General features: G+C 43.4%; 1 protein-coding gene across 1 annotated transcript in view; it reads left to right on the forward strand.

The window, feature by feature from the left end:
* The first annotated feature begins 310 nt into the window (after window positions 1-310).
* Window positions 311-12,509, forward strand: part of CCDC190 (coiled-coil domain containing 190) — a 49,066-nt gene continuing 36,867 nt past the window's right edge. The window contains exon 1 of the mRNA XM_088459053.1: window positions 311-336. The gene's annotated coding sequence lies outside the window, so the exon portion shown is untranslated. The remainder of the gene's footprint in view (window positions 337-12,509) is intronic.

Genomic DNA, 12,509 nt, shown 5'->3' on the forward strand with positions numbered 1-12,509 from the left:
ATTTTTTAAGAGAACATTCTGTGATGTCTTTTCAGTAGATTTATTATTGGAAATACAACAATAATCACTGTGCTGGTACTTGTTTTTTACTCAATAAGTATTTACAATTTATTTGATGAGAGTTTTGCTCTCTATTATCAGACAGGAGGCTTGTTTAATCATATAAATCATAGGTTTTATTAAAATGTAAACAAAAAAGCTATCAATAAATTCACACCAATAGCACAAATAGTCTCATTAAAATAATACCCAAGTGACATAATAAAATTGTTCTCTGCAGCTATCAATGCCTGAAGACCATTGTATTTGCCACTCATTAAGGACACATTGTTATAGGTAAGCAGTTCATGTCTGTATCATTCTCTTGCATAAACTTCATCAAACCCTCATACATATATCTTGTTCTATGACCCTGGTTATCCACATGCGTCATACATCTTTTACCTGGACTTCTATATATTGGAAAGTTGCGTTAGCTGATCCACATGGCCTTTATCAGGTGTTGAGTAAAGTGACATCAAATAAAACCTTGAATGGGTAATGTGGAAATGATGAAAGATAGTTAATATGGCCACTACCAATATTTTATGTATGCTGTTAGAGAAAGTCATCATACTTAATGCCGCGTATCCACTACCTGATAACATAGAGCGATTGCACGATTACGACATAGTAATCGTGCAATCGTTCAGTAATTGGGCACACATCGGGCACACATCAGGGATGTAAATGTTGTAAACGACCAGCGATGCGCGCTCCCACTGGTCGTTTCTGACATCAATCATCGCCCAAACATGCTGGTCAACCTGACAATAACATCAGGTTAAGCATGTTAGGGGATGATTGATGTGCCTACACTGAAAGACTGAACGTTCAGTGTAAGCACAGCACCAGACTGTGAAACGACTGCACGATTACAATGTCGTAATCGTGTAGTTGTTTCTATGTCTGCTAGTGGATGTGTCCCATTAGCTATTAGTTCAAACAGACCAAGGTAGATACCATTGCTTGGTGACTAAAGTATCTCATTGTCGCCATATAATGCCAAAGCCACACTACCTGACAAATTTTATGACATTTAGGGCAGATGTACTAAGCTCTGGAAAGTGATAAACTGAGAGTGATAAACTACCAACCAAACAGCTCCTAACTGTCATTTTTCAAACACAGCCTGTTACATGACAGTTAGGAGCTGAGTGGCTGGCAGTTTATCACTTTCCAATTTATCACTTTCCAGAGCTTAGTACTGTATAAAGGGCCTGATTCAGAGCCGGACGCTAATTGCGCACGCTCGTTCAGAAAAAGGGGCCGGCTATTTAAATTGAGCGCTCGCTCTTTGCGGTCTGTTGACGCCTCTATGTCTGACAGAGCGAACGAAACATGCGCTCGCTATTTTGTAAAGACGCCCCCTGGCCGCTCGCATCCTACGTCATCTCCGCTATTTATTAGATTAATCGAGTACATCGAAAGGCATCTGAACTGCTCGCAGTGCTTGTGGTTGGATTTTCCTACCGCAATCATGCGAACAGTTCAGGCTAAGAGACAACCAAGTGACGTGGCTGATGACGCTGCTTTGTTAAATATGCACACCCTTAAAACGCCCGTTTTGACCGTTTGGCACGCCTGCGTTCGGATCTCCACTCCCCGTTTTCAAGCACCTTCCCCTGTTACCACCCACAAACGCCTCATCCTGTCACTCAAATTAGCAGGCACTCGCTGTTTTGCGAGCGCTCGATTTCCGACCGCACTGACTGGTTGGCGCATGCGCATTACGACCCATACGCATGCGCAGTTGTGCGAACATCGCTCGGAGCGAATGAGCGGCCGCTTACGAGCGGCTCTGAATCAGGCCCATAGTTCTTTTGAAAACATCCTGCCATTATTTAGCAAATTCCTCTGTTTGTTTAACCAGCTCTGTATCAACACTCCCCACGTCTTTTAAGCACCTAGCAAAGTTGAATATGGTATTACTATTAAAATGACCCTTAGATGTTTTGTGATCTACTAAGCAATTGGTAGCATTCTGCCAGTCACAAAATCTCCCCGGGTGTGTGCATAAAGTGGAAACCATATTGCATACAAAACAATATACTCGTCCATCATTTGGTAAAAAAACACAACCAGGAATGTTTTATATTTTCACCATTGCGATTCATTCAAACAAATTAGTCTAGCAATCTCTAAAAATGCTTTATAAATATAATTATTTTAATTTCATGAGATCTTCATTGCAATGTTGAACAGTCAAGCTACTAATTTTTAATCAATATGCCTTATACATTTTCTGGTGCTAAAGTTGCTGGTGTTCAATCTTCATTTGGGATCTCAAAATAAAACTATTTGTTATAGGCAATGACATTCAAATAGTAAATGCTAGAGGACGAACTGTGCATCTTAAGGGGAGATGTATCAAAGCTTGGAGAGATATAAAGTGAAGAGAGATAAAGTACCAACCAATCAGCGCCTAACTGTCATTTTTCAAACACAGACTGTAAAATGACAGTTAGAAGCTGACTGGTTAGTTCTTTCTCTATTACAATTTTATCTCTCTCCAAGCTTTGATAACACATTCCTTCACCCTCATCCAATCTATCATTTGGAAGGTATGTATTATTAGCATATCTCCGCAATAAAAATACTGATAATACTTTATCTCTCTCCACTTTACCATATCCAGGCTTTGAAAAATCCCCCCCACAGTCTTAAATTTACATTGACTTGTTCTCTATACTTTCATTTTCTTCAAATTCTGTGAATAGGTGGTAGCCATGGGCGTAACTACTAATAAGTGCACGTAATAGGTGCAAGCGATAGGTGCAAGCGATGCAGCTGCTATGGGGCCTAGAGCTTAGGGAGGCCCATCTTCCTTGTCAAAGTTACATATGTTATATACATTTCTCACCATTGGGTGGTACATAGGGGCCCTTTCAAACTTTTGCTATGGGGTCTTCAATTACCTAGTTGCACCCCTGGTCAGGTAGCTGGTCATGTCAGTGTTATAAATACATTAATCTAGTTTGGTTTGCTAGAACCTTTCCATTCCTTCAAGCTCTCTTTCTTTCTCTCTTGCTTTCTCACACTCTCGCTATCTTACATTTCTCAGAGCTGCTCTGTTAAACCCATTGTAGGTTATGATGATCAATTGCTCCTCTGCCCATTTCTATATTTACCTGAAAGTAAAATAATAACATCTATTTTAAACTAAATATGTTTTGTGACCTCAGCAGGAATGACCAAGCATCTTGTGCAGCATATTAAGGTTGCGGTTTCTAAAACGACATTTCATGCTTAAAATCTTTATATAGGAATTATTAAGCTGTGAAATTTGTTAACAAAAAGTAATTAGTAAGACATTCAACAATCTGACACCTTAAGGCCCCCGTACATCAGCAATTGATTGCAGCAATCGTGCAATTTGCAATCGATTGTATATAAAAATCTTTCAGTTTTTCAATCGTTTGTGGCAATTCTGCAATCTGCAATTGATTGAAAAAGGGAAAGATTTTTATACACAATCGATTGCAAATTGCACGGCTGCTGCAATCAATTGCTAATGTATGGGGGCCTTTAGGTCTGGATTGAAGTGTCTATGGTTCTTGTTTTTATTGCTATCTGTTACTAATTACCCTTTCTCTATGATACATTTATGTGTTTTTTGTTTTGTTCTGTCTTGTCGATTAACAATATAAAAATATACTTGATTAAAAAAAAGGCATATGATTAACACAAAACTCAGAAATTAATTAAGTAAATTCCATTTAGTCAACACAGATACTGTAGCTCCCTAAATTGGAGACAGGCCGGACCAGGGCCGGAATAACAATGGGGTGGGTAGAGCTGCAGTTCCAGGCCCCGAATCAAATTAGGCCCACAGCATCTGCTACAGCCTGCTGGTCCCTGCTGCCTGCCAGCGCCATGACTGCCTGATGCTTCCCTGTTTTGGGTGCCCTTAACCAGTGGCGTAACTAGGGGGGGTCGGGCAGGGTGCGTGCCCTGGGCGCCGTGGGACTGGCGGCGCGAGGGGGTGCCGCCGGCCACGGTCTGGCCCGCCCTGTTAGCCACCAGTGTAGCGCCGACCGCAATGAGTGCGGTCAGCGCTACACATTTACACAGGACCGGCGATAGGCTTCCACATATCGGGGTGAGGGGGTGGGCTCCCTTTTCAAATTTGCCCTGGGCTCCAATTACCCTAGTTACGCCACTGCCTGTAACCCTTTCTGGCTGATACCTCGGCAGGCTGCACCCTCACTGCCCCCAGCCGCTGCCAGTTAAAACACCAGAAATTGCAGCCATGTGACATCAATGCACATGATGTGTTATATATGTGCCACGTGCGTCCCCACCATCGTGCCCAACACCAGCCGTGGAGGATGAGCTCAGCTCCATGAAGGCAGCTGGGCTAGGTGAGTGATCAAGACTTAGGTGTCAGCTGGAAGTCCTGCAGTGCTGGATGGCTGCTGTCTGAGGTGTCATGTCCTTCTGGCAGCTGCCCCTCAAAAAACCTGATAAAGTGGCTTTTGCTTCTCCCACTTAATCCCAATTTGCAATATGTTTGCTAAGTTAGTTACTTGAAGTGTGGCATGTGTGATATACTGTGGACTACAAACTGGAATAATGTGTACAGGGGACAGTAAAACATGGCATAATGTGTTCTGGGGGGCAGTATAATGTGGCATAATGTGTACTGGGGGCACTACCATGTGGCATAATGTGTGCTGGGGCACTGCAATGTAGCATAATGTATATCAGGGGGCACTAAACTGTGGCATAATGCATACCGGAGGCACTACAATGTAGGAATGTGTACCGGGGCACTACAAACTACAATGTGGCATAATGTATATCAAGGGGGTGGTACAATGTGGCATAATGCATACTGGGGGCACTACCATGTGCATAATGTGTGCTGGGGTACTGCAGTGTGGCATAGTGTATATCGGGGGAACTATAATGTGGAATAATGCATACCGGGGGCACTACAATGTGGCATGTGTACCGGGGCACTACAATGTGGCATAATGTATATAAGGGGGGTCACTACAATGTGGCATAATGCGTACTGGGGCACTAAAATGTGGCATAATGCATACTGAGGGCACTACAATGTGGCATAAAGCATACTGGGGCACTACAAGGTGGCATAATGTGCACCGAGGACGCTACATTGTGGCATAATGTATATTGGGGTACTACAATATGGCAGGCCCTACAATATATCATAATGCGTATCAGGGGAACTACAATGTGGCATAATGCGTATCTGGGGCACAATGATGTGGCATAATGTGTAAGGGGCACTTCAATGTGGCTTAATATGCATCGGGTGCAATACTAACAAAAACTGATTGTGATCAGCAACCTCAGTGTGCTGTGAATTAAAAATTTCTGGTGCAAGGGTAGGGGGAAAAGCCAGTGTATATCATTGGTGCTGATGTTTGCCTGATGTCTTAAATCCAAGCAAGGAAAATTAAATCTTCATACCTAACTGTTCTCTGCCCTGCAACACTAAAGCTGGGTATACATTAGAAGATATTTCGGCCAATCCAATGGATCGGTCCGACATATCATCAGAATCGTCTAATGTGTGCAATCTATGTTGAGCCATTTGTGCTCCCGTTTGGTCATCAGTTGCATTGTCAGGCCAGCCTTACATGCAGCTCATTCTGACAATGCGACTGACGACCCAATGCAGTGGGATGCGGCTGGTTCAAACATATAGGGTGGTTGGGCAATGGATTGTTTAATGTGTACTGGCCGCCCGATTTGTTGTCCCGTCGCCCATGCTGTCATCCATCATATCGCTGGGTATACACATCGTTTAGTGTGTACTCAGCTTAATACCCTGCAGCTCCTGAATGTTTAATAAAATTATGAGCAGTGATTAAATAAAGTCTCTGCATTGTGATGTACAGAAACGCTTTTAATATTAAATAAAGATAATGTGGGGAGATCTGTGGTGCATTTAAAGGGCTGTTTGGAGATCAAATTGTTTGGTTACACTACTGTTAAGTTATTTCTCTCAAAGGGGGAATTCAATTGTTTGTGCTGGTGGCTTTAACTACTAGTCACCTGATGGAGCAATTCAATTGTTGCACCGTTCGGGCGTAATAGCCATTGGTGCCGGCAAATCTGCTCTTAGCCTCCTAAGGTGGCGAGCAAAAATGTGCAATAAGTCCTGGTTTTGGGTGCCTTAACCAGGACTTTAGATATGTTTTAGATATGTAAAGCAGCTAATCCCATCTGTTTGGGTGAGATAAAGCTTGAATGTAAAAAACAATTGAATATTGCACACCATTTTCCCATCACTTTAGTCGGGAGATCGGGAGTGATTAAACAATGAAGCGCTCCCAAACAGTCTTACAATATGATGGGACCCTGAAACCTTAAAAAATAACCCCAAGTTTAATATGTGTGTATATATTGTGGTGAGAGGGGTTGTCTCTCACCTGAATTGCCTACATTCCTGTGGGATCAGCTCACTCCAAGGGAGGCTAGAGTGAAGCCTGTGCAGTTTGCAGCAGCAAGGGACAGTTGCACAGGCCCAGCTGCAGCTCATCACCGAGAGACAGAAAGGGTTTAAAACTCTCATACACCCTGTGCTCTGGGCACTGGTGCTGGCTAGCTGCCAGTTTAGTAGGTCAAAGTCTCTTTAGTGCCAGGGCCTGATCAGTGGCTGTGCTAGAAGAGCATGGCAGATTGTGGCTGCAGGCAATTGCAGTAGACTGACCATTAAGCACTGAGAGTGTTGGCTGTTATTAAAAACACTGCTTCAATGAGTACCTGTCCAATACTTTAATATTTTCATTTAGTGGTCAATAATACAACAGGTAGGGGTGCATGCTTCATATAAGCAAAGAGGGGAGAGAGATTGACTGTAGGCAGTAGCTATGTCCTCCGTGGTACTAGTCACACCCACTGTGCAGACCACTCCCCAGCTTAAGTAGTCACACCCCCACCATGCTGGCCTCACCCCACACAATAGGCCCCAGAGACAGCCCTAGCCAATTCGGTGCCCATGGAAAACTTTTGGCTAGTGCTCCTTAGTGTATGTGTATGTGTATATATATATATATATATATATATATATATATATATATATATAGTGAGGTGCATAAATATTGGGACATTGACAGAATTTTCATATTTTGGCCTCTATTCACCACCACAATGGCTTTGAAATGAAACAAACAAGATGTGCTTTAACTGGAGACTTTCAAATTACATCCAAATCAGATGAAACAGCGTAGGAATTACAACGGTTTCTATATGTGCCTCCCACTTTTTAAGGGGCCAAAAGTAATGGGACTATCAACTCAAAAGCTATTTCATGGACAGGTGTGGCTATTCCCTCATTATTTCATTATCAATTAAGCAGGTAAAAGGTCTGGAGTTGATTCTAGGTGTGACATTTGCATTTGGAATCAGTTGCTGTCGACTCTCAATATGAGATCCAAAGAGCTGTCACTATCAGTGAAGCAAGCCATCATTAGGCTGAAAAATAAAAAAAAAACCATCAGAGAGATAGCAAAAACATTAGGTGTGGCCAAATCAACTGTTTGGAACATTCTTAAAAAGAAAGAACGCACCGGAGAGCTCAGCAACACCAAAAGACCTGGAAGACCACGGAAAACAACTGTGGTGGATGACAGAAGAATTATTTCCCTGGTGAAGAAAAGCCCCTTCACAACAGTTGGCCAAATCAAGAACACTCTCCAGGAGGTAGGTGTATATGTGTCAAAGTCAACAATCAAGAGAAGACTTCACAAGAGTGAATATAGAGGGTTCACCACAAGATGTAAATCATTGGTGAGCCACAAAAACAGGAAGACCAGATTAGAGTGTGCCAAACAACATCTAAAAAAGCCATTACAGTTCTGGTACAACATCCTATGGACAGATGAGACAAAGATCAACTTGTACCAGAGTGATGGGAAGAGAAGAGTATGGAGAAGTCAGTGAAGCATGGTGGTAGTGTCATGGCGTGGGCATGTATGGCTGCCAATGGAACTGGTTCCCTTGTATTTATTGATGATGTGACTGCTGACAAAAGCAGCAGAAATAATTCTGAAGTGTTTTGGGCAATATTATATGCTCATATTCAGTCAAATGCTTCAGAACTCATCAGACGGCGCTTCACAGTGCAGATGGACAATGACCCGAAGCATACTGCAAAAGCAACCAAAGAGTTTTTTAAGGCTAAAAAGAGGAATGTTATGCAATGGCCAAGTCAATCCCCTGACCTGAATCCGATTGAGCATGCATTTCACTTGATGAAGACAAAACTGAAGGGAAAATGCCCAAAGAACAAGCAGGAACTGAAGACATTTGCAGTAAAGGCCTGGCAGAGCATCACCAGGGATGAAACCCAGCGTCTGGTGATGTCTATGCGTTCCAGACTTCAGGCTGTAATTGCCTGCAAAGGATTTGCAACAAAGTATTAAAAAGTGAAAGTTGGATTTAGGATTGTTTAGTTTGTCCCATTACTTTTGGCCCCTTAAAAAGTGGGAGGCACATATAGAAACTGTTGAAATTCCTACACCGTTCACCTGATTTGGATGTAATTACCCTCAAATTAAATCTGAAAGTCTGCAGTTAAAGCACATCTTGTTTGTTTCACTTCAGAGCCATTATGGTGGTGAATAGAGGCCAAAATATGAAAATTCTGTCAATGTCCCAATATTTATGCACCTGACTGTATATATACATACAGTATATATATATATATATATATATATATACACACAATAACCAATAACTTCCCCCCTCCTCACATAATAATGACCCATAACTGCCCCCCTCCTCACATAATGACCCACAACTGCCCCCCTCCCCACACAATAATGTCCCACAACTGTCCCCCTCACCCTACCACAATTATAATTATGTGCCATAAATACCCTTCCTCTTCCCACAATTATTTCCTACAATTGCCCCGTTTCTCACACAACTATGTTCCATAACTGCCCCCCTCCAACAATTCTAATTATGCCCAATATCTGCCCCCCTCCTCCATCAATGATGTCAGATAATAGCCCCACCTCCTCAAACACGTGTCTCATAACTGCTCCCCCTCCTCATACAGCTATAACCATGATATCCCCTACATTTCCTCCCCCTTGCATAAAAGAGCCATTTAAAAATCAGACCTCAGATCTATGGGGGCGGCCTTCTCCTCTTGGTGCTGTCCCCTCCAGCTCTTCCTCTCCTAGAGTCCCAGCCCATTTGCAGTGTCCTCCGATTGGTGAATAGCTTCAGCCATCCACCAATAAGTGCATAGATACGCTCACAACAGTGATTGGTGGATTGCCATCGTCATCCACCAAGCAGTAATCTAGCAGCCAAATCAGTGTACACAGTGCCTGATTCAGACCCGCTCGCAAGCTCTTGAGCGGGTCGATGGTGTGCACTGCGCACGCGCAGCCGCCGCACTGCACGTGCACAAGCCCCGGAGCGAGAGAGAAAATCTCTCGCTCCGTGGCTCACTACAAAAGTGGCGGCTGTCGATGTTGATCGACATCTCGCCCTGTTTTGTAGGCATGGCGGGGGGGTAGCTTTACAATCAAAGGCTTGCCCAAGCGAACGCCTGCCATTTGTGGGCGGCCCCACTGACTTCACCAGTGATGTCAGTGAGAGAGCTTCCGGCTCTATTAGAGCCAGAAGCTCTCTGGGGCTTGCGGCCACGATACCCTACCACAAGGGTCTCGTCGCAAGCCCGATGGTCGCGATGGTTGTGACCATCGCAACCATCATCCTGGCCGCAATAGCTGTGGGTGGTCAAAAAACACCCAGATTCAGAGCGAGCGCTCTTTCAGAGCGTCCGGCTCTGAATGAGGGCCACAGTGTACAGACACTGTGCACTGTAACAGCAGCGTGGTTTGGAGGAGCGTCACATGATCTGATTGTGGCCTCGCAGTATTTCCAGTTACTCCAAGCTGCGGCCCTAAATGACTTCAAATGTACCGGCCCGGAAGGCAGATGTCACCCTGCCCCCAGGCCCAGCCCACCACTGCTAGTATTCTGACTAGTGTCGGGATTCTGGTGTTGACATTCTGACCACCAGAATCGCTGCAGTCAGAATGTTGACCGCATCCCGCAATTAGTTCTGATCAGTCCACACCAATTTAGGTACATTTTTGCACTTTGTTAATTTTGTGTGTGATGTATTCCTTTCTTATGTCTTTTAAAATAGTATTTTTTTGCCTTGGTTGTAATTTTCTTTTTGTCAACATAAATTTGTACCTTTAGGTACTACTTAGGAGAACCTGCTACCCATATCGTGTTAAAAGTTTAACAAACATCAATCCTCACATGTGATATATTTCTAGTGTACAGTAGATGTAGGAGTCTCATATCTCAAGCTCTTTGTAAAGATAATCTATATTGCTCAGTTGACAAAACAAAAGGAATTGTTTTCGTTGTCATGCTAACTCTCAAATGCACTGTTTAAACTGCACGTCAACGTGTTCTGACTTTTCAGGATCTGTGGCTTTTAACAAAGCTTTTAACCATTGGAAATATGACCCTCTAGTAAATTTGTTGGAGCTTGCCCATAAATTATGTGGATGTTGCATATTTGATAAAAAGATTGCTGTGAGAATTTGAATAATTTATATTATCAGAAGTCTTTTACTGTTTTATTTATATAGGGCTGTTTTCTTAACAACATCCCTAACCTACATTCCGGGAGTGAACAATATATACAGTATATAATTATATATATATATTAGGGGTGTGCACCGACCACTTTTCGTGTTTTGTGTTTTGGTTTTGGATCTGGATCTTTCTTCGTGTTTTGGATCTGGATTGGTTTTGCCAAAACCACCCTTCCGTTTTTTGGGTTCTGGGTTTTGTGTTTTGGATCTGTATTTTTTTTAAAAAAAAGCATAAAAACAGCTAAAATCACAGAATTTGTAGGTTTTTCTGCTCCTATGCTATTATTAACCTCAATAACCTTAATTTCCACTCATTTCCAGTCTATTCTGAACACCTCCCACCTCACAATAGTGTTTTTATGTCCAAAAGGTTGCACCGAGGTAGCTGGATGACTATGCTAAGCGACACGAGTGGGCGGCACAAACACGTGACCCATCTAGGCGTGAAACTGCAGTGGCAGACAGGATGGCAGTTTGAAAAACTAGGCCCCAAACTGTACATAATGCAAAGAAAAAAAAGAGGTGCAAGATGGAATTGTCCTTGGGCCCTCCCACCCACCCTTATGTTGTATAAACAGGACATGCACACTTTAACAAACCAATCATTTCAGCGCCAGGGTCTGCCACACAACTGTGGCTGAAATGATTGGTACGTTTGGGCCCCCACAAAACAAGCTGGCAATTAATCTGTCCCTGCACAAACTGGCTCTACGGAGGCAAGATGTTGTCCTCATCCTCCTCATCCACCGATTCCTCACCCTCTTCAGTGTGTACATCCTCATCCTCACAGAGTATTAATTCGTCCCTGCTGGAACCACAGGTCCCTCTGTACGTTCTGGAGGCTGGTCTCCCTGGAAGAGTTGATAATTCATTTTATGAACATCATCTTCTCCACATTTTGTGGAAGCAACCTCCTACGCCTTTCGCTGACAAGGTTCCCGGCTGCACTAAACACTCTTTCGGAGTACACACTGGAGGGGGGGCAACTCAGGTAAAATAGAGCCAGTTTGTACAGGGACCTCCAAATTGCTTCTTTTTCCTGCCAGTACAGGTACGGACTGTCTGACATGCCTACTTGGATGCTGTCACCGATGTAATCCTTTAACAGACAGACGCACGCTTGTCGCTGCTGCTTTGAGGATGCAAGTGCGGCTACAGCCCACACAATTCACAAAGACAGAAAAAAAAAAGAATATTTTTATTGTTTGTGGAGCGCACTTTGAGGGTTACACCACCCTTTAACAGACAGACGCACGCTTGTCGCTGCTGCTTTGAGGATGCAAGTGCGGCTACAGCCCACACAATTCACAAAGACAGAAAAAAGAAGAATATTTTAATTGTTTGTGTAGCACACTTTGAGGGTGTCCCCACCCTTTAACAGACAGACGCACGCTTGTCGCTGCTGCTTTAAGGATGCAGGTGCGGCTACAGCCCACACATTTCACAAAGACCGAAATAAAAAGAACAATATTTTAATTGTTTGTGTAGCACACTTTGAGGGTGTCACCACCCTTTAACAGACAGACGCACGCTTGTCGCTGCTGCTTTAAGGATGCAGGTGCGGCTACAGCCCACACAATTCACAAAGACAGAAAAAAGAAGAATATTTTTATTGTTTGTGTAGCACACTTTGAGGGTGTCACCACCCTTTAACAGACAGACGCACGCTTGTCGCTGCTGCTTTGAGGATGCAAGTGCGGCTACATCGCACACAAGTCACAAACACATTAAAAAAATAGTTTTTTATTTTTTGGAGCACTTTGAGAGTTACACCACCCTTTAACAGACAGACGCACGCTTGTCGCTGCTGCTTTGAGGATGCAAGTGCGGCTACATCGCACACAAGTCACAAACACA

The sequence above is a fragment of the Taudactylus pleione genome, unplaced genomic scaffold, assembly GCF_031769625.1.
Source record: "Taudactylus pleione unplaced genomic scaffold, aTauple2 ptg000889l, whole genome shotgun sequence".
In the NCBI taxonomy this organism is placed as follows: Eukaryota; Metazoa; Chordata; class Amphibia; order Anura; family Myobatrachidae; genus Taudactylus; species Taudactylus pleione.